The 26,071-nt window shown below is 43.8% G+C and overlaps 2 long non-coding RNA genes and 1 pseudogene across 3 annotated transcripts; 1 reads left to right on the plus strand and 2 right to left on the minus strand.

Annotated features, from left to right (window-relative positions):
• Positions 1-162: 162 nt before the first annotated feature.
• On the minus strand, positions 163-25,569 carry LOC120604558 (uncharacterized). Of its 2 annotated transcripts, none has more exons than XR_005653372.1 (5): positions 24,969-25,569; positions 15,774-15,912; positions 13,490-13,620; positions 3,318-3,427; positions 163-1,543 (listed from the first exon to the last, which is right to left on the minus strand). It is a non-coding gene; the product is annotated as an uncharacterized LOC120604558 (long non-coding RNA). The 2 variants fall into 2 exon arrangements; XR_005653371.1 differs by having other exon boundaries at positions 3,318-3,435.
• Positions 11,530-11,648, minus strand: LOC120604729 (uncharacterized; annotated as a pseudogene).
• LOC120604560 (uncharacterized) lies at positions 21,204-22,327 on the plus strand. Its single transcript, XR_005653374.1, has 2 exons — positions 21,204-21,817; positions 21,928-22,327. It is a non-coding gene; the product is annotated as an uncharacterized LOC120604560 (long non-coding RNA).
• Positions 25,570-26,071: the final 502 nt, after the last annotated feature.

Genomic DNA, 26,071 nt, shown 5'->3' on the forward strand with positions numbered 1-26,071 from the left:
ATGTCTATCAATAGTTGAATATGTTGCAGTATATTTATAAGATGAAATATTATACAGCAATTAAAATGAGCAAAACATTGCAAAACAAAATGAATGAATCTCACAAACATAAGTTTGAAGAAAAATGTCAGACACTAAGGAATGTATAGAGGATGAGTCTACTCCTATCTTCTTTAGCGATGACACACAGGAGTTGAGTTAAAACAAAAAGAAAAGCAAGACAATGATTACTTCAAAAGGTAGGAGAGTGATTACCATGGTGGGTGAGGGTGAGTGGAATTTGCTTTTGATCAAGGAATTTGCTTTTTGATCAGGGCTTCTTGGGTATTGGCAAGTATTCTTGAATTAGACCTAACAATTATTTGTTAGTTTGTATATAGGGCATATGGACTTTTCTGTATGTTATCTTCTACCAAAAGAAGAAAAAAAGTAGGGCATATGTCACTCTACATTTCTTCCATTACAGTGTTTATCACTGGATTATAATTTCTTATAACTATAAATTAACCCCCATTATAATGAAAGATACACAAGAACAGGAGTCATGTCTAATTTTACAGCCTTGCTGAGCACTTAGTAGGTATTCAATAATTTTCAGTGAATGAATAGTAACCTGCTACTATTTAAAGTTAAGACTGAGTTTGTGAAATTGCATCTGATTTTGCAGCCTAACTTAATCTTTACACAGGAATGACAGAGCAGGACTCAACCAGCAACCCTCACCTGCATGCCAGGACTGTGACCTCGGGAAACAGAATTGAGCAGAAGAAGGGCACATCCAGTTGAATCTGCTAGGTCTCTTCTCAACATGTTACATTACATTAGACAGTTTGTGGTGGGAAATTACAGTTTAGCTGGATGGCTGATGATTGAGTGACTCTAGCATTTAGAACTTTCAACATACTGATCCTCAGTGGGATGGTCTTTGGCAAGAGCTGTCAGGGAAGTGAGCCTACATGGAGCCAGCTCCTGCCTAGAGTGGTCCCTGTAGAAACTTTAAACAATGACAACAGCTCCAGAGTTTGTTTATATGTTTCTCTGCTTATGACCCAACATCAAGCTGCTGAACCCAGCTGCCTGGTAGATGATAGCAGTTTCTCTCTCCGACATGGGCTCCAGGGGATGGAGGGATAAGGAGGAGAAAGATCAGAGGGTCAGTCTTTTGTTATACAGGCAGCTTGTGGTCTAGTGGTTCAGGCAGAAAGTCTGCATCCTGCCTCCATAAGCTTGGAATCTTGTCACTAAGTCAGAGTCGTTAACCCAGCCATAGCTGAGTTCTGAAGGTCTAAGGAAGTTGGGGCTCACACATGAAATGGTCTGCATTGAGTCCCAGGGATATGTACTTGGTATTTGGTCATTTCCTCAACAAGCACGCATTGAGTGCCTATAATAGACAGATGCTGTGCTAGGCCCTAGGGATAGTGTCCAAAGGGGAAAGTCATGTCATCCTTCCAGGCTAGACTGGTGTAGGTGTTATTCAGGAAGGAGCAGATATGGTGGACTTGATCGACAGCTTCAAGAGATTGATTCTAGAGAAGTCTTCCTGAGGATGGAAAGACGTAGTTAGTTCTAGGACCAAGGAAAGAAAGCACCTGATCCAGGTTTCTTGTGGCAAGTATTGGAGCAGGCCGGGGAATATAAATACTTACAACATAAATTTTTAGATGGCTGAACTGTAAAGGGAGGCAGATGTTTGGAGAAAAATCCCAAACTTTTGAAGTTACGTCAGGAAGAGTAATTGTTCTTTTTAAAGAGCCATGCTTTATTATCACTGTTAGAAACAACATGCTTGGCTGTTAAAACATCAGTACTGCCCCTCTCCATGGCCCCACAGCCTTTATGGAGCACCCATAGAAGCCTAAACTGTATTTGGGTGGTAGGATACAGGTTGAGCCCTTCATCACTAATATACATAGGCTCCGTGCTCTGATGTGGCTACAGGAAAAACTGTGTCCTTTTTCTCAGAGTTCAACTGGGCGCTTTTTTCTTTCTTTTTCTTTTTGACTAGATCACTCCTGCCAAAGAATACAAACCTTCGGTGATCATGTGAGAAGCATGTCTGTTAATTTATAAATGTTGACACTGAGAAGTGACAGACAAGTATGAAGCTGCTTATAAGAATTGTATGTATTTCTGATCATTTATGTAGTTAACCCTCTTGAATTTAAACTTAGAATTCCTATTCCATGTAATTTTTTTGAATGGTACATGAAAGTGCATGAAATGTAGTATTTCTGACTGTATATTTACTTAATCAAAGAATTATGTGCATTCTGATTTCTCATTTGTTTAACGATGGATTTGAAAGTTTAAGAAGTATAAAAATAGTTAGTTAAACTATGGTAGGAGTTTTGAAAAACTTTGAATAACCATGGAATTGAGAAGACTGAAATGCTACAAGACTATTTTTTAAAGAAATACCAGATACAAATGTTCAACAAGCTATAACTAATGTGGAAAACTTTAACACAGGATATTCATATTATGATGGTGAACCCTGCACTGGGGAGTATGCTATGAATGCCTGTTAATGATTTTGGACATTAGCCATAGCATATGTGGAGGCCAGAGTGGGTATTGTCAGACCTAGGATTTTATAAGTAATCATGGCAGCATATTTATAGGAATACAAAAACATCCAGTGCCCAACAGTGCCTGGTATCAAATAAAAATTTCTCAGGCATGCAGAAAAGTACAAAAATAAGGCCTAGGGGGAGGAGATAAGTCGATCAATTGAAACTGACCCAAAACCGACACAGATGTTAGAGTTAGCAGAGAAAGACATTAAAATGGTCATCATAATTGTATTTCATATGTTCAAGAAGCTAAAGGAAAGATTAAACATGTTAAGTGGCAACATGGAAGACTCAAATCAAACTTACAGAGATGGAACTGACAATGTCAGAGATTGAATTAAAGGTTCTTTCTGGACACTGCAGAAGAAAAACTAGTGAACTTGATGACAGCCTTATATACATGTAATAGGAGTCTCTGAATACAAATGGGAGAAAGCTGGGAAATAGAAAAATTATTTGAGAAAATAATAGCCCCAAATGTGATGAAAACTACAAACCACATATCTAAGAAGTGCAATAAACCCTGAGCACAAGAAACATGAAGAAAGCTACACTAAGGCATACGATAATCAAATTGCTCAAAACCAATGATAAAGAGAAACTCTTAAAAGCAACCAGAGAAAGAAGAAAAATTATATACAGAGGAACAAAGATAAAAATGGCAGTAGTAATTCTTATTTGGAAACAATGCAAGTAAAGAGTGGAACGACATCTTTATAGAACTGAGGTTAAAAAACAAACCTGTAATAGAGGCTCATGGGAGTCCTGATGTTGGGTTTTGCTCAGGCTGGTGTGGGAAGGCCCAGGCCTGTGGGAACTGGCCACTTCTTACTGCTGGGGGCTCAGGGCTCCTGCCCAGCTTAAAAACAAAATAAAACAAAGCAAAAAACCTGTCAACATAGAATTCCATACCTAACAAAAATATTTTTTAAGCTGAAGGTGAAATAAAAACCTTTTCAGGCATATAAATGCTGAGAGAACCCATCACCAGTAAACTGCAGGTAAGCAATGTTAAAGGAAGTTCTTTGGACAGAAGGAAAATAACTCAAGATAGAAATATGGATCTAAGCAAAGGAATGAACAGTACTAGAAATATTAACTTCACGGCTAAATAATAAAATTTCAAAATTATTTAAACCTCTGTAAAATATATTTGAGCAAAAATAATAACAATGTAGAGTTTATAAAATATGTAGAAGTAAAATCAGAATCATAATGACAATAGAACAAAGGCCAGGAGTGGAGACATGGGGTCATTCTGTTGTAAAGTTCTCACACTAGGTGAAGTGGTAGAATTATACTTAAAGGTAGATGTGATAAGTTAAAGAGTGTACTATGTGCTTTCTGTTGGGACTGTTAGAGGAGAACAGATGGGAATGGGAAGATACAGGTCAGGAGCATCCATGATCAGAGCTGCTGGGAAGGGTCCTGGGCAGGAGGTGGACACCACCCCATGGTCAGACAGCACTGCAGAGCAGGGGGAAGTGAGAGGAGGTCAAAACCAGCTTTGAATGAGTCACAATTTCTAAGACTTAGAACTGAACTTAAGAGTAGCAAGAATTCCTTTTCAGATTCCACCTTCGCTTTCATGTCTATTATTCCAGAACAGAATTAAATAAGCTTCCGTATTCTCAGAGGATGCCATATTCCATTGGATATTTTTGAGGTCAAATACCATAATGTCATAAGGGAAGGCGTTCAGATTGAGGTACTGTTCTGAGAGACTGAGGAGTTGAAGAGAATAAACATAGTAAAAGGAAGGCATGATCCAAAGACCGAGTCAGAGTCTATATTAAAAAGTTCATACTTCATGAAATAGATTTTAATTGAGAGCAGAATCCTAAACATACGGTGAAATAACACAACAAAGTCCACAACCTCCTCTTGGCATGCTGGGTTTCTCCATATAAAATAAAGCATCTAGCTGGAAGCATAGAAGAAAGCCTTATCTCTATTTCACTAATGAAAACTCCAAGGCACACAGAGAATAATTTGCCCAAAGATATGACTGATAATTAGAATCAGGCTTCTTGACTTGTGATTTAAAGTTCTAGCTATTTTTAAATCGGTGGATCTATGAAACTTTTTAACGAAGTATAATATCTAGGCAGAAAAGTGAACAAATAAAGGATTGGAAAGTGAACACATCAACAGAGCTAGCACTTAGATCAAAAACAGAATGTTCCCAGCCCCAGAAGTCCCCTCCTGCCCTTTTCCAGTCCCTATCCCCACAAAGTAATTTCTTCTAAAAAGATAGAGTAATTTTGCCTATTTTTGTCCTTTCTAGAAATAGAAAAAATAAAATGTTTTTTGTTGTTGTTGTTGTTTTGTTTTTTGCTTCTGGTTACTTTATCTAAGCATTAGTTTTGTGAGTTCCATCCATATTACTGTGTATTCAGATAGGTTATTTATTCTCATTGCTGTTTACTATCCCATTATTTGATTCTATCACAATTTATTTATTCCTTCTACCAAAGCCAAGGGCATTTGAATAGTTTTCATTACAGAAATGTTACAAAGAATGCTGTCATGAAGATTCTTTTAGGTGGCTTTTGTTGAAAATATGTACACAGTTGTTAGATATGCATTTAGGACTGGAATGTCTGAGTCTTAGGATATATATGCTAAGCTTTGGTAGATACTATAATTGTCAAATTTAAATTTCGGCTATCAAAGTTTAAAAATCACCTAACTATAAAAATTTGAGTTTGTTTATATCTGGGCATTTGTCCTATATTGCTAAATAATTGCCTTCTCTTCTCAGCTAGATCATTGAGGAAAGGCCCATGACTTGAACTTCCCTTGTATGTCTGTGGCGCTGGGTACTTGGGCTGGGTTAGAAAAACTGTTATGTAGATGCTTTCTTATTCAAATGTAGAAAGAAAAGCACAGACATGGTTCTCTTTCCAGGGAGGAGTCACTGACTTAAAAATACACAGAAAAGATAGAAAATGTCTCAATAGAAAGAATAACTGAACCAAGACAGGTTTATAAACTTGAGAGCAGAAATCACGGCTCATGAATCTTTGTATCCCTCCCAGTACCTAACACAATGCCTTACACACAGTAGGTGCTCAATAAATATTTGCCAAATGAATGGAATCAAGGTAAGAATGATCGTGAATTGCTTGTATCACCTAGAACTCAAAGGCAAGTGCATTTTGAGATGTGGGAAAACAAGATGAATGTAGAATTGGGTAAAAGTTGGAGGAAAATATGCAACGATCCAACTCATGGAAAACATTTTATATAAAGAAAGCAACTTAGGTGTTTTATTAATTTTTGGCCATTCCTTCCAGACAGAAATCCTGGCTCTCTCACTCTGATCCTAAATAATGTAAAACTGAAGAACAGATGTGTCTTTGGGGATGGAGGTTAAACTTCATTCCTCAAAACCTAGATGTAGTGGGAGAAGCAAAATTCAAAAAGTTTCATTAACACAAAAGACAAGCGTATCGCTCTAAGGCACCTCAATCTCAAAGACTCAAGACAATACCTGGGGCGATGGGGGGATTGTGAGGCTGATGGGGAGTCTGACCTCTGGCACAGGCTCCAGTTTCTAGGAATGAAGGCTGAGCTTTTGCCTATGCAGCAGCAACATGCATAAAAACAGGCTTAGGTCACAGGAAACAAAGATGAGATGCTGAGTTTTTTTCCTGAAAGGGGTTTCTGGAGAAAAGGAGAGCTTTGAAAAAAGATCTGAACTTGGCAGTGTCTGCATCTCTCCATAGACCCTCAGTCCCAAGCAGACTGAGAGCAAATTACACAGATGTGTGCATTTCTGCTGAGGGTAACACAAAGGAAGCATCTTTCATCCATTTTAAAACCAGACAGAACAAAATATAAACCCTCTGAAAGTTACGTTCAGTGGCATGTTTTGACATCTCACAGGAAATCAAATTTCTGCCAAGGAAAAACCAAGAGTTTTTGGTCAAGCCCCAAAGGACTTTTTTAAACTTCTCAAACAAGAGTGTAATATGAGGTTTCTAACCCACTCTGTAAACCACAATATCTCCCCTTCCTTAAAATCAGAAAAATCCAAGAATATTTTCTAAATGAACAAAGCGGAATATCACAGCTCTCCTGCAGGAAAGGAGGAAAGTGATCCATTCAGGGCTACTGGAGTCAGGTGTGCCAAACTCAGTCTCATTTGGGCTTTAGAGAGAAAGAAGAGGGGATGAAGGTAGGGATATCAGGTTGGAGGGGTGGTGGAGAGGAAGGAAGAGAAAACTGGAGAGGCGCTTAGAAGGTCAGATGCAAATTTAAAAAATGAACATTTATCGAGCACTTACTGTGTGCCAGGTTTTTTATATGAAGTATCTTATTTAATCCTTAAAGCAACTCTACAAGATAAGTATTTTTATTTCTATTATTCTGGGCAAGGAAATTAATGCTTTTCTAAAATCACATGGCCAGCCCCTTCTGCTATAGAGAGGGCTTCGCTTTGGTCCTCTTGGCCACACTGCCTTCCAAGAGTAGAGTCCCAAGGGCAAGGGGATATGCTTACCCAAAGCCTGTATGTCCCCCACTAGACAATGCTCTGGGTGCCTGGAACCCCAGAATCTCCTGCCTAGATGGCCCCAAACCTTCTTTCAAAGCCCACATAGACCTCTTTTCCTGGGTGCATACTGCTAACGGGGTGCTGGGAGGTTGATATCTGCCATTAGCCAGGGCGTGTAGGCTGGTTGTCTCCACACATGCATGTGAGGCTTCTTGTGATGTAGGACAGAATTTGTGGGGAGAGAGTGGGACGTGAAGGGTCAGGCATAGATGGGGAAGAGAATGGAGACCAGGTCTTCTCCCTTCATCATATCAAAGCAGAACTCCAAGGGGTCTGAGATTCAAAACCAAAACTGGCCTTGCAAGTCATTATGAAAGTATATCCATCAAGGTTGGAGACTAGAACTCATACATTTAAGTCTGTTATATATATTTTTAAACTTTTTAATATTGAGTCATATGGCATGGGGCCTTCCTGCCTGGGTCCTGCGAATGTTGGCAGTGGGCCTGCCTACAGTCAGTAAAGAGGCAGAGCTGGTGGGAGCCAAACCCAGCTCTGACCTCTGCCAAGGGTAAATGCTTTCGACTGCCCCATGATGCCTGACCCCACAGAGAAGTCAGGGACAGGAATAGAGCTGCTAAGTATTTTATGGAAATGATCTTATTTTATAGACATTATCACTAGCAATTTCCCATCACAGGTCCTGAGCTGCTAGGAGCTTACTGTGGGGCCCTTGGAAAGCCACCCACCTCTCTGGGAATCAGTTCCTGCCTCTAGGAAATGAAGGGCCTGAATGGATGACCTTTAAGGGCTTGTTAACATGACGACTCTAGGAATCTAAAGAATAAAACCTGTTTCCTGTCTTTACTGAGGGTCTCATCAAAAGGTCTTTTAAAATTGTGAAGTGCTTTAAAGAATAATAAAGGTAAATAACAATACAAAGACCATGGTAGTGAGGGGAATAAAATGAATGGATTGCCTCACACATGAAGGGCCTGGCAGATGACGCTGGCAATCAATGTCTTGAAAGGGCAGGGGCCAGGGACAGCAGTAGGAAAAAAGGATGGAAAAACGAGAGGCACAGGAAAGCTTTTATGTGGCCAGCAGGGCATTGTCCCTGGAGGCAGCCAGTCTGTCATTGCTCGTGCCTGTTCCCTGTGTCTCTTGAGAGGGAGCTGGAGACAGAGGGTAGACCCTAGATAGGAGTTCATTTAGGCCCCTGGCCACCAAAGCCCAGGCTGGGGAAACAGTGGGGGCCAAATCCAGGGTAGGGTAGGACCCTGACTGGCTCACCAGGGACCTCCCAGGTATGAGTCCTTCTGTGGTGCGCTGGGAGCAGTGTTTGTGCGTCTCAACCTCCATCAGCACGCTCTCTCCCTCTCTCTACAGAGCATTTTGCCTTCCTCTTCCTGCAGTCCAATTGGCTGCTTCTATCCATCGGCCTGAAGAAGCAGATTGGTGCTGAGATCCTCACTGGTGGCCATGTTTCCTTAGGGAGGCACACTGGTCTCTGGTCCTGTACTCTGACCACTGATATAAAGCCCTGGCGAGACATAACCCACTTTACCACAGACTCAGTGCTGAGGCTGTCTGCAGTCACCTACAGCCCTCTGTCCTGCCCCTTGGGTGTGCCGGGGAGGGGTACAGCTTGAGAATCATGGAAGAGAAGGAGCTTGGCTATGGAACCAGAGGATCTGGTGTTGATTCCTTCTTCCCTTACCTACTGGCTATGTGCTCTCAGGAAAGATTCTGAGTCATTCTGAACCTTAATTTTTCTCATCCATAAAATGGGAATAATAATTTCTTATGCTATAGTGTTATGACGAGGACAAAATAAGAAAATATACTCAAATTGTCTAGTCTAGGGCCTAGTCCCAAATGAGGACTCTTTAAATATTATAGTGTATTTCAAGCACGAACTGCACAGGAAACTTTCCATCTCAATTTCAGTCCTCCCCTCCTGAGAGGTTTCTTTGTGACATCTTTGAACCATATAATTTAGTACTGAATTATACATGTATTTCAGTACTTAGTATCAAAGCAATATTGCCTTTTAAAAAAGTAGATGACATCATGTGTATGGATTTTTTCTTTCCACACTGCCTAAAGTCATTTATACTTATGGGTCTTCCACAGAACAATCCAGATAAGAAGCAGGTGTGGGGGCATATGGAGCAAGACCCCATGGTCCCTGGTGTATGCTCTTGGTCTTTCAGAGGGTTCTTACATCTCATCATCCATACTCCTCCACTGAGCTTATGCATCTAAGCATTCTTAACAGAGAAAAGCCAGACAAACAGCGTTAGAGACAGGAAGTCAGGATCTGTGTGTTGGGGAGAAACATTTCTGACTTAAGTAGGCAGGACCCAGCCTTTTCTCAAGCAGCACCCGCCCTTCCACTGCAACCTTTGCTAAGGCAACTGAGTCAGACCCTGCTGACACAGAGTAATCCTGATTATTGAGCAAAACTTGGAGGACATGCATGCAAAATCCTTGGTTATAATAGAGATAAAGGCAGACTTGGGAAGGATTTGCTATGCAGAGGTAGAGTTTTAATGCAGGGAGGAGGCAAGAGAATTAAAATGTTAATCAAGCCACAATCAGAGACTGCCATATGCTGATCAGCCCAGCAGCCAGGCCAGGGGGACACCTGCAGAACAAAGGAAGATTTCTGCTGGGATTGCTAACAACCCATTTCCCACACCTATGAAGGAGAAACAGGAACCAAGAGTCATTCTCTGTGGCTAAAACCATGGGGAAACCTAAGGATTAAAGGCTGGGAACTGCCAGCAGGCCTTTCATTTTGATATTCTTACCTTTATACGCAAATACTCTTCCAATTCCTCACTGGATGCCTATACCACAAGAAATGAGAACTAAAGAATGACATATAAACTGAATTCTCTAAATACTCAAGGTCCCTCTCAGTGCCTTTACTTTCTCTCTCTCTCTCTCTCTCTCTCTCTCTGCCTCTGAGAGGAGACCACACTCTGTGTAATGTTACCCCTTTTCCAATAAACTTTCCTTTTGACTCTCACTTTGGCGTGTGTGTTGAATTCTTTCTTTACTCTCCGCCAAAGGACCCTCTTCTTCTCTTGGCGCAGGGCTCTGTCTCCCCCCAGCAACTCAGGGAAATCTGTCCTGTCCTACATCAGTTTAACATGCTGTGAACCTCCAAAATGAGTAAGACATTGAATCGTTTCTGTGCTCGGTGGTACAGTCTTAGGTCAGGTAGAAGTGCAGGGGACTGCGGCCGGGGCAGGATAATAGCTGACAGTACAGATAAGACTGAGACAACTAGGCATGGCCGGGTAGGCTGTCTGTTCCACAACTCCAGGTTCCAGCCACTGAGACCGCTGGACCAGTGAGTGGCGTGTACTGAGACTGGGCTACGCGGCAGCCCTTTGTTAAGTGCTGTGGCTGAAATGTGCACAAGGGGGTCTAGAAACACGAGTGAGAGGGCCATGTTTCTGGCTCTCCATGTGCGCGTATGGCATGGGGGAGATAAATATCACTATTTATTCTGTCAATATCTCCTCTAGACCTTCATTCTACATCTCTCTCCTCTTTCTCTGGCAAGAATTCTCATTTTTTGATAGAGCATCATAATTTCTAGAATGATTCTTGGCCCCATAATTTTTGACATGCATAAGACTTGGCAGACGCACAAGAAAATGAGGTCATTTTACAAAAACCTTATAATGATTGAAACCTGTGCTTTCTATGGCGGACAGCAAGGCGAGAGTGGGGGAGGGGTGTAACCTAGAATGTGATTATGTCAGTGGACGCACCCAAGGTGGGAACCTCTCCTCCCTGGGGATTTGTGATGACAGGGACCTTTTACTCCTGTGAAGGGGTTTCATGCCATTGATAGGAAGCCGTGTACCTCCATGCTGGGAGGATGGCTGGACTGGTCTGCTCTGCTCTTCCCAGCTGCTTTGCACGTAAAATCTGAGTGAGGTTCTTTTAGAAAGGCATTTAACACTGAAGCCAAAGGACCACTCTCTGGCTCACACATACCTGGGAGTAGGGCAGGGGTGTCCATCCTAAGCGGGAGGTCAGTTGTCCCTAGTAACATTGGTGGCCTGGGGAATAAGCTGAGAGAGAGCACTCTCATCCTGCCCTCTGGAGTGACCGACCAATTCCCACTCTCTCCAGGCCCACAGATTAACACCTGCTGTTCTCGCCCCACCTAGACTGCTGAGACCTGGGAGTCACCTTCTGCCAGGAATGCCTTGAGAAGGAGGTTTTTCCAGCACTACAGAACAGTCCGTGCTTATCCAACAACTGTTTTCTGATTAAAAAGAAGACATCTCCCTGGGCGTCCAAACCTTCTCTATGGGAAGCCATCTTACTGGTGCTATTTTTTAAAATCTAATTAATTAATTAATTAATCAATCAATCTATCTATCTATTTATTTGTTTGTTTGTTTTTTGTTTGTTTATTTTTAATGTCGACAGCACCTGGTATTCCCAGGTGGTCTCCCCTTCAAGTACTAACCAGGCCTGACCCTGCTTAGCTTTTGAGATCGGATGAGATAGGGCACATTCAGGGTGACATAGCCATAGTACTGGTGCTATTTTTAAATGTAGCCTCCATGTGTCAGCTATAGAGGTGTGCTGGGAGTGTAGGTGTGGTGCTTGCTGTGAGGATGCAAAAAGGAGACCTCTTTTTTGGTCTGCTCAAAACTTTTCTGTTGTAGGGGTACAGACCACATGCAAATGAAGAGAGGAGAGTGTGGGGCTAAGTGTGGGGTGCTGGAAAGGACCAACGACACTAGCATCTGGTTTTAGTTCTGTCTCTAATGTTAATAATGCTCAGGTCCTTGGCCAGATCATAGCACTTCTCTGCTTTGGGGTTTTTGTCTGTTGATATGGGATTGATGTCTGCCTACCTCTTGGGGTCAAGATAGATAAAAGTATCCGAGGAAAGCTAAAAGCTAAAGCACAACAGGATTATTGTTATTTTGCTGTAGAGTCAATGTTGGATTCTTCTTTCTTGTGAGCCCTAATACTATTCAACATGATGCATGTGAAAAGACCAATAAATTCATCCAGCCAATGCATATTACTAAACTATTATGTGCCAGGAATTGGATTAGCCACTGAGAATATAAAGACAAATATTACATGATTTCTGCTTTCAAATTTACTAAATTTTAAGTGCTTTGTATTTACGCTGTGTACAGATGAGTTAACCAATTAATGGCATTCACTTCTATCTGCCTTTGAAACTCAGACTTGACATATAAGCCACCCTCCCCCTCACACACATACACACTTGTCCTCCCTCCTTTCCAGAACTGTAACCCCTACCTACAGTTATTGCTCTTCTGAGATGCACTGGGGTATGGCACAGAGGCCACCCCAGATTGTACAGTTAACATGACATGTCTTATAGGTAAAAGAGGTCTCGGTACTGTCAACACGTGAAACATTAAGGGTCTTATTGGGGTGGTTCAGGGGGGAAGGAGGAAGCCTGGAATCAATCATACCTGGGTTTGAGCCCCAACCCTGCCGGTTATTGATTTTATTAATCCTGTTACCTTCAGCAAGACCGAGCCTCAGATTCTCTGCTTACAAAGTCTCCCCGACCTCAGAGTGTTCTCCGAGAATTAATGAGATCCCAATGGCAGAGTCAGACAGAGAAGGAGCTTCCCAATGCAGATCCCTTCTCTACCTGCCTGAATATCTTATTAATCTTACTTAGAAATAGTGGAAGTCAACCATTCATTCATTGCACAAGCATTTACTGAGCACCTACTACATTCTAGGCTCTGTTCCAGATGTGAGATATAGCAGTGAGCAACCCAACAAGGTCCCTGATCTCGTGGATCTCATCTTCCAGCCTCAGTGTTCTGTATCACAGGATTTTCCTCAAGGGCATAAGGAACCTTGAAATCCCAAACAAGTATACTGACTTGGTCTTGTTCCTCTGACATGGAATAGTTGGGCTTTATTCTATAAACACCACCTTATTTTAACTGCTGTCTGACATCTGGGGAAGAATGAAGTCATGATTTAGGTCTTAACTGTTCTCAGTGTTTGCTTTCCAAATGAAATAGTTGCTCTCAAGTTGCTCCAAACAGAGTGCCTGTGAGGGTCCCACAGACAGAAGAAGCATGTGATACGGCAAGTGTCTCATCCACAGCTGCCAGCATGGGGGCATTAAGAAGCGCACTGCCCATGGGTTCTTGTGGACCCACGCAGGCAGGCACCTGGCCGCACCTTCACCTAGAGCCAAGCAGCTGTGCCAGGCCCACTCTCAGCTCCGTCAGCTCAGAGGGGCTCATCTGGGAGCCCTTCCGGTGGCCTACAGACCCATTCTGGACCCTCTTCTCTTCCCTGTCTCCAACCTCCTTGGGATTTCCAGAGGTGAGAGAAGAACCTTCCTTACAAATCTCTACCTTACCTGGTGCTTCTGGGGGGATTTTACTGGCAACCTAGCCTCATGTCTTTCTGGTGAGCTGCTGGAGTGACCAGCAGGCCTCTTGGGGGCAGGGGGTGCAGCAGGCAGAGCAAATAGCCATTCCTCCTTGAACCCTAAAAGAAAGAGAGTGAAGAGGCCTCGGGTTTGTTTTCTGTTCCAAAGATGCCAATAAGGACATTGACTTTGTGACTCAGTTCTTATCTGTAAAATTGAGGAAATGATGCTTTACATTTCCAGAGAAGGGTGAGTGAGGAATCAAATGTGGAGACTAATCTGTAATAGCCATCATGCCCTTTGACATTCCAGTTCTGCCACCCACCGTCTGCAGGACCTTGTGCAAGCCCTGCCCCAGTCTCCATTCCCGCCTCTGTGGAATGGGGTTCAGTGCCTTGCAGCCTCTGTGAGGATTATGGTATACAGAGCCATGGAGTGACCAGGCGACCCCCAGAAATGGAGGTATTGCCTTGCTCCTATAAAGGGGCTTCAAAAACTCCCGGAAAGCAGATTCGCCTCCTTTTAAGCAAAGTGAATTGATAGAGACGATAAGCTTTGTCTTCACCAGTTTCAGTATTTTTACTGAAAATACTGAAAGAGCCATTGTATCAGAGAAGAGGAAATCAGATTTGACCTAGATATATTTCATTTTACCAACCTGGCCTCAGGGAAACTTCTTGGCCAACATCCTCCTCCGTTAAAACCTTGTGGGACCTCTGAGATTTTCCTCTATCCCTGGAGAGGCTTTGTCTACTTGGCAGAAAATCTTTGCTGGCCAAGGAGCCCAGTGAGGGGTGAGTTGCTGTGTGAGGGTTGGGGCAGCTGAGAAGCATCTGGTGCACTGTCTTTCACGACTGGGAGCCCATAATAAACATCCCGTCCCTCTGCCCACACGGAAATACCATATACCTTGCAATTAAAGCCACGCTCCCATGATCCTTTCCTGTTTTCTCAAATGCGTGCGTGGGGCCCAGGATATTCAGCATTCTCTATGGCTGAACCTGGCTAGACCTGTCTGACTAATGCTCTGGGGACAGGTCTGTGCAGTCCAACTGCTGCGGTAGCAGAATAAATATTTTGAGAGCTCCAATTTGGAACCATTTGCAGTGAAGTCACCACTCTGGCTTGGGTCAGAAAGTAAGAGAAGAAAACCCCACTCTTGTGAGCACACATCTACATTTCTCGCTCAGACCCTAGTAGCATATGTGGCACTGGTGGGCTGCTGGGCTGGACCAGGTGCAGGGCATTGTCTGTCTAATAAAGTATTTAAGCATTGCCTGCCCCTCAGGGCACAGCAGCACATAGGGCAATCTCATTAAGCAGCTGTGGAGGCTAGGGAAGTGGTAGCCACATTTTGAGCACAGGTGCAGGCAGCAAAATCCTCTCTCCTTACAGTTGCTGGCCTCTCCAAGTCAATAAGGCCTGCTCATTAGCCCTAAAACAGAGGCAAAGGAAAGAGGTGCAGGCTGTGCCTGCATCCTAATCCCTTCTGACTCTACCCACAATACACACATTTCTTTTGGTAGGCTCTGGGATTGGAGGTGCGGGGCACTAGCTTCAGCAAACTGGAGCCAGGAATGTGTCAAGGGAAGCAACCACAGCAGAGGGCAAATCGATCTGGCACCCCTGTGTGACAGGAAGTCTGATTCGCGTTCCAACTCCTCCGGGAAGCCTTCCTTGACTTCTCCAGAGAAGACGGATTACTACTCCTTGGAGACTTACACAGTGTGGATAGTCTGGACCATAAATGGACCCACAGTTAGTAACACAGTGTGCCTGGCCCCAAATCCCAGCTCTACGATTCACTAGATGAGTGACTTTGGGTAAGTTACTTCTCTCTACCTCATTCCTTTAGTTATATAGTGAAAATGCCTATTGCACAGAGTTGGAGGAAGTACATGATTTAATATACATAAAGTGCTTAAAGCAGCGCCTTGCACAGAAGGAGCCCTGGACACGAGGCCGCTATTATAATCACATAACATTTTTGTGATAAATTATACATAACAAAAATTAGCACTTAAATCATTTTAAGTGTATGGTTCAGTGGCATTAAGTACATTTGCACTGTTGTGCAACCATTGCCATTATCCATCTCCAGAACTTTTTCATCACCCCAAATTGAAGCTCTGCCCCATTAAACAGTAACTCCCCATTACCACCCTCGCCCCAGCCTCTAGTAACCTCTATTCTACTTTCTGTCTCCAATTATAACTTTCGATTATAAAGTATCTTATTTTCTTTAACCAACAAATATTTATTGAACACTTACTTTGCACCTGAACTGGAATAGAATATAGGGATGTGGTGGTCATCAGAATTGATGGAGTTCATGCCTTCATGGAGCTTATGTTTTGTAGGTTGAGACTGTAATAAGCAAATACACAAGGCAATCTTAGAGATGCATGTTTCTGTTGGGAAAAATTATATAGTACTTAGAAATAGGCAAAAGAGAGTTCAATGTGTCCTTTCAAAGTCATACGTGGGCTTTGTTTAACAGCACCACCTAAAGATTATTTAACGCTCCAGAGGAGGTACCTGTGTTTGATTTACCCATGTGCTATTTGATTATCGAGCTCAGCCATGGAGAAGTTACATGTTAACTTGCAGTTTTCTAGCCAGTAGAAAGGACTATCCCAAATGTTATGGTTTTATTATCCTGTAGGACAATAACCACATTTGTATATAACCTAAAATCTAGTAGTATTTTTTCCGTTTTAATGCCCATAAACACTCAACTCCTCAAATGCTCTTGGAACCAGTATTAAGTAATCTTACTGTTTCCTTCATTGGATCCCTCTCCCAGCCTATGTTTAGCTCGCTGAGGCCAACTGGGACTGATTCATCCTTGCCTGTTTAACTGCTCCAAGCCTGAAGCCAGTTGTTTCTTGCACCAGACCTTTGTCTCAGCACTGGCTGAAAGACTGTGGGGATGGGGAAGGAGTGTTTTCAGGAAAGGCATGGAGAGGGAGCGGGCAGTGCTGGGCTGGTTAGTTGGGAACCAAGGGGAGTGTCCATTTCTCTCAGGAAGTTTACCTGGGGCCCTGCAGTTGGCTGTGGCCACCAGTGTGTTAGACTCAGGGGACTTGGCTGTGGTCTCTGATCAAGTGAATGTGACCCTGGTAAATGTGACTGATTCTTTCCAGTTCTAAAACCCTCCAGGATTCCCTGAACAACCCCAACACTGCCCTTCAACTCTCCTCTCTTGCACGTAAGCCCGTCCTCAGGGCAGCTCTACGGTACAGCGCCCTCTAGTGGAACTTTGTGTTCTCGCAGTGACCCCTCTGGGGCTTTTCTGCAGAAACCTAGCCCACTCCAGTCCCCAGAGCTCCTAATGTGAGCCAGGCACTGTCAGCTGCTGTTAGGTGCCTGCAGCAGTGCAAGAGCCAGGACCAGGCCTGTCTTGGTCACCAGTGCGCCTCAGCGCATATTCCATAGATGTCTTTTTGTAATGAATGAGTGAGGAAACAAACATAAACAAGATGGGGTGTCTGGACTTTAATGAAACCAGCATGAGGACTGTTCTCTGTTACTCCAGAGCACTCCCATGAGCAGAGTTAGTTTATGTCTTTTTAATTAAGCTCCACCTAACAGGCAGCTGTGTATAAAGTAGAAGGATTTTGGAGTCAGCCTCCAAGGTCCTGTTCCTGGCTCCGCCACTCACCAGCTCTGTGATCTTGGGCATGATACCTAATACTTCTGTGCCTAAATTTCCTCTTTTGTAAAACAGGGATACATCATAGTGTTGTCATGAGGGTTAAAATAGTTAAAATTTGTAAAGTACTTAAGAGAGTGCCTTGCACATACTTTGTGCTTTGTCAGTATTTGTTAAAGAAATAAGGAAAACTTGCTAAGAAATGGAATGACGTCCAAGGCAACAGTGAACTGACTACCTAATGAGATACTGAGCTGCCCGTAATCACAATGCAATAGCTCTAAGATACTCAATAATAACTATGATCTACTATACACTTAATATTGTCCGGCACTATGCTAGGCGCTTTACATTAATTATCCCATTTTGTCTTCACAATAAGCCTGTGAGGCAGGTATTATTATCACCACTTGACACTGGAAATAGAGGCTTTGTGACAAGCTGAGGTCCCTCAGTGCGGAGTGACAGAGCTGTTGATTCTGAGGTGAGTCATGCTCAGAATCCAGGGAACACCTGGGCGCCTGAGGTCATTCGGAGCATGGGAACCTTGGGGAAAGGCAGGTGAGCAGTCTGTGGGCTGAATGGGATAGACACCAGGGCTGGCCACAGCCCATGTCTTGCTGATAAGGATCACTTTGTTCTGAGGCCCTAAGGCAGAGTAAGGGCAGTGGGGGTGGGAAGGCGGAGGCAGCTTTCTCAGCAATCAATAAATCAATCAACCAACCAATCCACCAAAGCAGAGACAGGTTGTATTTGGCAAGTAAAGAAAGAGAAATAAAGGCCCCAGGTGCAAGGAAACATCTCAGCCCAGTGAGGAGGGCTCTCCAGAGCAGGACTGGGTCCCTGGAGAAAAAGAGCTGGAAATCCTGGGGAAGAACAGCAGGTAGATGGAAGGGAAGATATGAGTGGGGGCCTTTCCTTGGAAAAGAGTCAACAAGCCTTTCACAGCAGTAGCAGGGTAGAGGAGATGAATGTAGAGACATAATTTAGAAGCAAAGAGGAAAGCCGAGGGGGTTTCGGCCTTTCTCTATAATAAAAAAGGAAATGAGATCATCGAGTTAAAGGCATGAGGGAGCAAGTATGGAGGACTAAGACAAAATTTGGAATAAGCCTCAGCGGGGTGTGCTAGGAGAGCAAGAGCAGCAAAGAATTCTTACTGAGCCACGGGAGGCCCTGCTGGGGAAGGAGGGCAGAAAATCAAGTCTGGCCAGATGCATGGGAAGACAGTTATTAGTATGTAGGGGAGGCCACTCACCCTGCTCTTTAGGCTCCTGGTTTTCCCATGAGAACCCCAAGTTCTAGGGGCTTTGGGGGCTGTCCTATCTACCTAAGAATAATTCTTTATCCTGTCCAGTCTTCCGGAAACTCCCAGTGGCCATGAGAACCACCTCCTAAGAGCACATGAAGCCCACCCAATGGCCCCATCAGGATCCTTTGGCTTAAACGTTGGAGCTTCTCTACCCATCTTTTATAGCTCGTTCCTTCTCCACACTGAGTCTCGGGAAAACATCAGTGACTAGGGAGCGGCACGGCTGCGAAGTCCAGACTGCTTTCTTGGATCGATGTGATACCTCACTTCCAAAGCATTTCCCAGTTATCTCACAGGCCTCTAAGTGGGCCTCAGTTGAGCACTGTAACTTCATTTTCCCAGTGGGAAAGCTGACTATATCAGGTTTTGCATCATCTGCTAGAGGCTTCCTGAGCAGTGGTCTTGATATCTTGGCAAGAAGTGTCTAATTTTCCATGCAGTGCTATTTACAATAGCCAAGATTTGGAAGCAACCTAAGTGCCCGTCAATAGACAGTTGGATAATGAAGATGTGGTACAAATATACAATGAAATAATGCTCAGACATAAAAAATGAAATCTTACCATTTGCAACAGCACGGATGGACCTAGAGGGTATTATGCTAAGTAAAATTAGTCAGACAGAGAAAGACAAATACCATGTGATTTCACTTATATGTGGAATCTAAAGAACAAAATAAACAAAATGAAAACAGACTCATAGATACAGAGAACAAACTGGTGATTGCCAGATGAGAGAGGGGTTGGGGGACTTGGTGGAAAAAGTGAAAGGATTAAGAAGTACAAATTGGCAGTTACAAAATAGTCATGGGGATGTGAAGTACAGCGTAGAGAACATAGTAAGACTGTAATAACTATAGTGCCAGGTGGGTACTAGACTAATTGGGAGATCACGTCATAAGTTATATAAATGTCTAACTACTATGCTGTACACCTGAAACTAACATAAAATAATACTGAATGTCAACTCTAATTTAAAAAGAAAAATTAAAAATAAAAGTGGTATACTAAAAAAAAAGTGTCTGCTTTTGTGGTCTGTACCTCTGCCATCCCCTACCCTGCAGGGCCACTCCCATCATTACCCTTACGGTGGGGTTCCAGATGGGTATGGCACAGGGATGGCAAACGCTTGAAACACATCTCATCATGCCCAAACCTGGCACCAGCGATAGATATTAATAATCTATTGTCATGTTTCTCAATAGAGTGCTCCAGGCAGCAGCTTAAGACAATTGCAGTTGAAACTCCCGGTGAATCCTTTTGTCATCCCAAATGTAGCATCTGTGGCTCCAGCACCATTTCCCCTATTGTGCATGAGGTGGATGGCCCCAGGTAAAACCGTGAAGGGGTAAAGTGTGTCTCTGGCCTCTAAGCCCGGCCCCACCACCACACCCACCCCTCCAGAGATTGCTAGAGGTGGTTCTCTCCCAACAGTCATCAGTGCTCTGTCCCATCCAATCTCCTTCTCAGGGTCCCAGGCAGCTAAGCACCGAATGTGATCACTGACTGGCATAATGGGGGAAGCAACCCATAAAGGGTTCTAAGCATAGCCGTACCTCCAGAGCTGACTCTGTCTGAGGCTGTCTTCTCATCTGTAGAGGAGACTATTTATACCCACCTGTGAATCCTTAGACACAGGAATAAAGGTCAGAATGGAAGTGAGGCCCTGTACTTGTCAGACTTTAAAATTGCAATGATTTCTACCAACCTAAGAAAGTCTTATTTGTAATCGCCAGCACCAACCCTCCCAGATGTTTTAATAGGGGACTTTGGGGGCACAACTTTTTTGTCTGAAAGGAATGATTCTGATGGGACTTTTAACTTGTATAGATATTTTGGGGCAAGCCAGGCCTCGTGGCATTCTTCAAACCCTATCCCATGCTGCCAAAGGACTTACGTTTGTATGGCGTTTAATAGTCGATAAAGGGCCTGTCATTTTCTCTTAAGAGCATCTGTTGCTATTTTAATGGCATCAGTGTTGCTATTTCGATGAGGCTTTGTAACTTTCCTACCTGGTAGACACTGCAAATTCCTCTTTTTCCCTCCTTTTTAATCAAGGGCTCACGATGAAGGGTGGCTAGCTGGGCAGAGGAATATGGTGGGTAAAAGGGCTGTTCAGGCTGAAAATGCTCAGGCTGGGAGCATGGCCCATGTCTGCCCCCAGGGCAGGGAGAGCACAGCCAAGCACAATGGAGGGTTATTTTTAATTCTGAAGATGAAGTGTTTGAGAAACAAACAGCCCGACCCTGGGAAGACCTGCCAAATGAGTGTGGGCCTGGAGGTGTCACAATGAGGCTGCTCCCCTCACCCCAGGGCTCTCCAGAAACCAGAGCTGGGTGGCAGTGTGTATTTTTATACAAGCTGACTTGCTGCACCCTCTAAGTGCCACTGAGTCCTGAGAGGACGGGGTGAGAGGCCCAAGCACTGTGACCTTTAAAGCCAGTCAGTGCCTAACCTGAGCTGGTGCCCACTGTCCCTGGAGCTACCCATCTCATATGGCCAGATGGCACTCAACTTCTCCACCTGCTGCCCTCGACCCTACCCCGCCCCAAACTGCTGAGGGCAACGTTAGGGTATCATTTTTTTCTTTCTTTTTTTTTTTTCTCCTTTCTCCTTCTTTCCTTCCTTTACTTTTTGTAACACAAATAATTCTTTGTAGAAAAATTAAAAAATCGAGATAAACAAAAAAGAAAATTTCTATAACCCCCACGACCCCTCTCCCAGTGTGGGTGGGTTGAGGACCCGCACTTGTGAATATTTGGCAGGTATTTTCTCTGACTTCTTTCTATGCATATTCACACAGAAGGTATTTATTTTTTTCAAAACATGAACTCCCACCCAAGGCCTGGCACAGAGGAAAGAAACCAGGACTGAAGTATTCAGGAAGAATGCTCATGTTATCTCCCAGGGAGGTCTACAGGCTCCGTGGGCACTCTGTTAGGACACTACCAGGACACAGTCAGCACGGGGCCTGGTCCCACAGCAGTGTTCAGGACGAGTGATTTTCCATTCCCACCTTTCCCAGCAGGAATCATTTTGCCCAGGTCAGTCTTTGTTTCAGGGGTCACCTGTTTTGGAGCCTCTCCCTGGTGCACTGGATTAGAAAACAGGCTCTGAAGACGGGAAGTTTGAGTCTAAATCCTCGCTCTGCCTCTGTGTGAAGTTGGGCAAGTGGCTCAGCTTCTTTGTGTTGAACTTCCTCATTTGTAAAACAGGGATGAAAAGAGGAAAGTAATTGAAAAATAAAAAATAAAATAAAAAATTTTTAAAAAGAAGATACATGTCACAGGTCTGGTGTGAGAATTCAGTGAGCTAATACAGGTAGAGTAGCTGGAAAAGAGGCTAATGCACAGGTAAGTGCTCAATGAACATTATCTCTTATGGAATCCCTCGTATGCTTTGGGCACTAGTCGAGATTCCTGTATGATCTGGGGTGTTAATTAACATCTCTTTTTTCATTTAGATAGGTGGCCAAGGCAGTTTGAGAACGGGATGAGGAGTAATTTCCGGTGCTCGGATATCAGGAGATTTAACACATTTGCATTATGGAGTCACCGGAGCTCATTAACATTTTGGAAAGACATTAAATGCCAAGTCGCTTTAATTGGGACTCTCAGGCACACACTTCTACAGTTGTTCAAGGAAGATCATGAGTACATGGGGCTTCACCATGCTATTCAAGCTACCTTTGCGTATATTTGAAAACTCCCATAATAAAAGTGTATATGTATGTATGTCTATAATAACTATGGCTCGAAAAAGCTAATATTTTACTTTCACACTTTTTCTTGTTTTAATATACTTTTTTTATAATGTTCGGGAATCTTTTTTGTTCACCGAGACAATAAAACCATTAAAAAGCATTCCCTGTGAGGCACACTGGTGTTGACAGAAGGAGGGGCTGGACTATAACAGCATTCACTCTGGGCTGGTCATACTCCTTTGCAATGATGATGTCAAGAATTCCCAGCCAACAGGTGATGGGGACAAACAGCAGACATGCTTTTTGGCAACTGGTGCCAGGCTGCCCCCCTTTGCTTTCCCTCCCAGTATTGGCCTCCAGCCCTTATTCTGGATCATACTTGTCCTATATATGCCTAGGACTCAGTGTGCCCTATTAAAACTCCAAGAACAGAAAGAGGTGGAGGTTAGAGACACTCGTTCAAATCAATCATAGAACTTTGCTCTTCAAGGTTAGGGGTCCCTGATGTCTGTCCCCTCCTTCTTCCAGGCCAATCAGCTGCTGCTCACCACCTCCTCTGGTTTTGGCACCTCTCCAGATTTTTGGCAACAACAGAGATATTACATCTCTGTTACTCCGGAAGACTGGGTTCACCCTGTTTTTTTTTTGTGATCATTTAGATGCTTTGGTTGGTTTTGCTGCTACGACCATATTATAAATAATTATAGCTTCCAATTAGTGAGTGATTATTGGGTGCCAAATGCTGTGCATGAATAGGCATTGCTTCATCTAATCCACTCAACTACCAATGAAATAAATACCATTGAAAAATCCAATTTTTTCAGATGAAGAAACTGAAACATAGAGAGGTTAGGTGACTCATCCAGGGTTACAGAGCTAATAAATGGAGATTTAAATTTCAGGCTGTCTGATTCCAAAGCTCATGCTCTTAGCTCATTAGCTTATGCTACCTGGAGACTCTTTTTCCATTCCCAGAAAGAGGAGAGGGGTGTAAAATAATGGCTGTCACCAGGCCTACAGTTTTGTTGTTGTTGTTGCTTCTGTGTATCATAAATAGAGACTCCCATAATGTGGGAATCCCTGATGTCTGGGCTATGGTCTTCCAAAGAGGGCCCTAAAGGGGGGTTGCGGGCAGAGAGGGGGAGGGAGGAGGACACAAGTGTATGCACTTCTAAATGTACCGAGAGGGTAAATCAGAGGTAGAGGACTGTCAGGTAAAAGACATTGACTTTGGCCTTCAGCACACATGGGTTCTGCCTCAGCTCTGACACTCATTGGCTTGTCGTCTTGAGCAACTCATTTGAGCAACTCTGGACCTCAGTTCCCTCATCCGTAAACTAAGGAAAAAGCTCATCCAATGAGATTGCAAGTGGAAAGTGCCTAGCGGAGTGGCTAAACAAAGCAGGTGTGAAAATAAAGCTATTCACTCCCACATTCCCAGGCTGTTACCCCACAGTAGGACTGAGATGGGGATGCTGTGTGTGTGGCGGGGGAGGGGGGAGGCGGCGGTTGTCATGGCATTGTACACCATACAGGGAGGGGGACGCGTGGAGCGCAACTACCTGGCTGGAAATTGAGCAGTTGTACTTTGAGAGCTTCGGAGTCAGTTCCTTGATTTCCCTGAGCCCTTGCCAATTGCCTCACCACTCAGGCTCCTCTCTGCTCCTTTTCTCCATTCCTCTCAGCCAAACAGAATTTTCCTGTTCCTTGCTGGAAACACAGGCCACAGCCACAGGGGCTGTGAGGTAGGTGGTCTGCAGTTCCAGAGGGGGCTTCTGGTATGAGAAGCTGGGCCACCTGTGCTGTGAACCACCTTCTCTTAGAAAACCAAGACTTGACTCAAATGCATTCCTGAACCCCTCACCCACCACGACACACACACACACGCACACGTGTGCAGAGACACAGACTCATAGAGACACAGAAACACGCAAATACAGACATACAGACACACAGAAAAATGCACAGAGAGACACGGAGATTCACACAAAGACCCGCAGACAAACAGATACACACAGACATACACAGACACATGCAGACACACACAGAAAAAGACAGACACATATAGAGACACAGACACATGCAGCCTGTCTGACACTCATCAGCTCCCCCGCTGCTCCCCACACATAAAGAAACACAGGCACACAGATGCACACATACACACAAACGTACAAGAACTAGCTGCCTCCCAACGCTCAGCTCTAGCCTCCTTCCCAGTGTCTCCCTGCCACCCCCTGTGGCTCGGCCTCCCTGGTCTAATAAAGTTAGGTGAGAAAGGGTCGTGGGATCCCTGAGATAGTTCCCAGATCTGCTCTCCTAAGGCACTTCCAGTCCATCGCTCAGCTCTAGGCAAGCGTCCAGGGCCCAAGGGCCCCAAGTGAAATTTCTAGCCCAGTCCAGACCCCAAGCCTTTCAAAATCTCTCAGGTCATTCTCAGAGTCAGTGAATGTTCCCACAGAAACTCCACTTGGTGTGGATTTAATCGCAGGGTGTTTTTAAAGCCTCATCTGGAGGTAATTTGGAATTTAAATTACCAGGATTGAGGATATTTTTACCAGAAGGGTTTGGAATAGTTATATCCTGTCAGTTATTGATCAACCATTTCCAAAGGATTAAAAAAAAAAAAAAGAAGAAGAAAGAAAATAAAAGTAAGACCTATTTTTACCAAATATGGTAGAAAATTTCCCTGCAGGATTTGGTCATTATTTAGCATAACTGAAATAAATTGTTCCATGACACTTGGGAATGTTTTCCATGACACATTTCACAAATTTTCTAAATCAAATCATACTTAGACCTACCAGGACCTCCGAAAATTCAATCCCAGCCACTTTCAGGAGCCCCTTCATTCTCCTCCCATACAGAACTCTGAAGCCTTCAGGATTCTAGAATCTTGGGGAACAGCAACTGGTCAGTGGTGGTTACTGCTGAGTGGCCCATTGTGTAAGCCCCAGTGGACCAGTTAAGGCTGCTGCTGCTGCTGCTTACAGCATCTTCTCCAAATGCAAGGCCACAAGGTGACTGTTCAGTCCCTAGCCATCTCTCTCCCATACTCTTAGTCACTCCCCAAAGGCCCTGTCACCACCAGGGAGTCTGGTCCAAGCCCAGCATTCAAAGATCCTGCCAACCCTTAATGACCTTTGGTCCCTGGGTTCCTCCCCAGCCCTTTCCCAGCCCTCTCCATCTCTAACAATTAGCATAGTCTCTAGACTCTTAGAAAATCTAAGAACAGCCTCTAACTTGCCCCTGTGGCAAGAGAAGCTCAGCCCTCTAAGACACACAGGCCTCTGGAGAAGAAGAGGGAAACATACCTCACATTCTTTTCCAGTTAGCATACAGAAGAAAAATGGTCATGGCTAATTTCTCAATCACAGCTGCCTCTAACTTAGTCGATAATTACCAATTTACTTAGTATTCCATATTCTTTGGGAAATAGAGCTGTGGGCCAAAAACAAAAAACAAAAAAACCCAAAATCCTTCCTTGAATAAAGGTTCTGCAGTCTCTCGGCTTCTGTAATTTTCAGAGTCCCTCTAAAATTCTCCTATTTAGACAGAGATCAGCTCAAACCCACGCAAAGACCATTTAGTAGCTTGGTGTTAGTAGCCTGGTCTTGTTGCTGTTCCTCTTCATAAAAGTACTGAACCCCATTTAAGGACTGATGAGGCTGAGATAAGAAGTGACACTGAAACTCAAGTAAGCACGGGCTAGCTTCGACTCACACCTAGCACCACATAAGGCAGTTGAGCTTATGCTTAAGAGGAATGGCTTTGGAATTAGAGAGACCAGAATTTGAGCTGTGGCTCCATTGCTTTTCAGCTGTGTGACTTCAGGCAAGTTTCTTCACCTCTCTGAGCCTCCATTTCTTCATTTCTAAAATGGAGGTGATCAAGTGCCTCATGGAAT

This window comes from Pteropus medius, unplaced genomic scaffold (genome assembly GCF_902729225.1).
Source record: "Pteropus medius unplaced genomic scaffold, Ma_sr-lr_union100, whole genome shotgun sequence".
NCBI lineage: Eukaryota > Metazoa > Chordata > Mammalia > Chiroptera > Pteropodidae > Pteropus > Pteropus medius.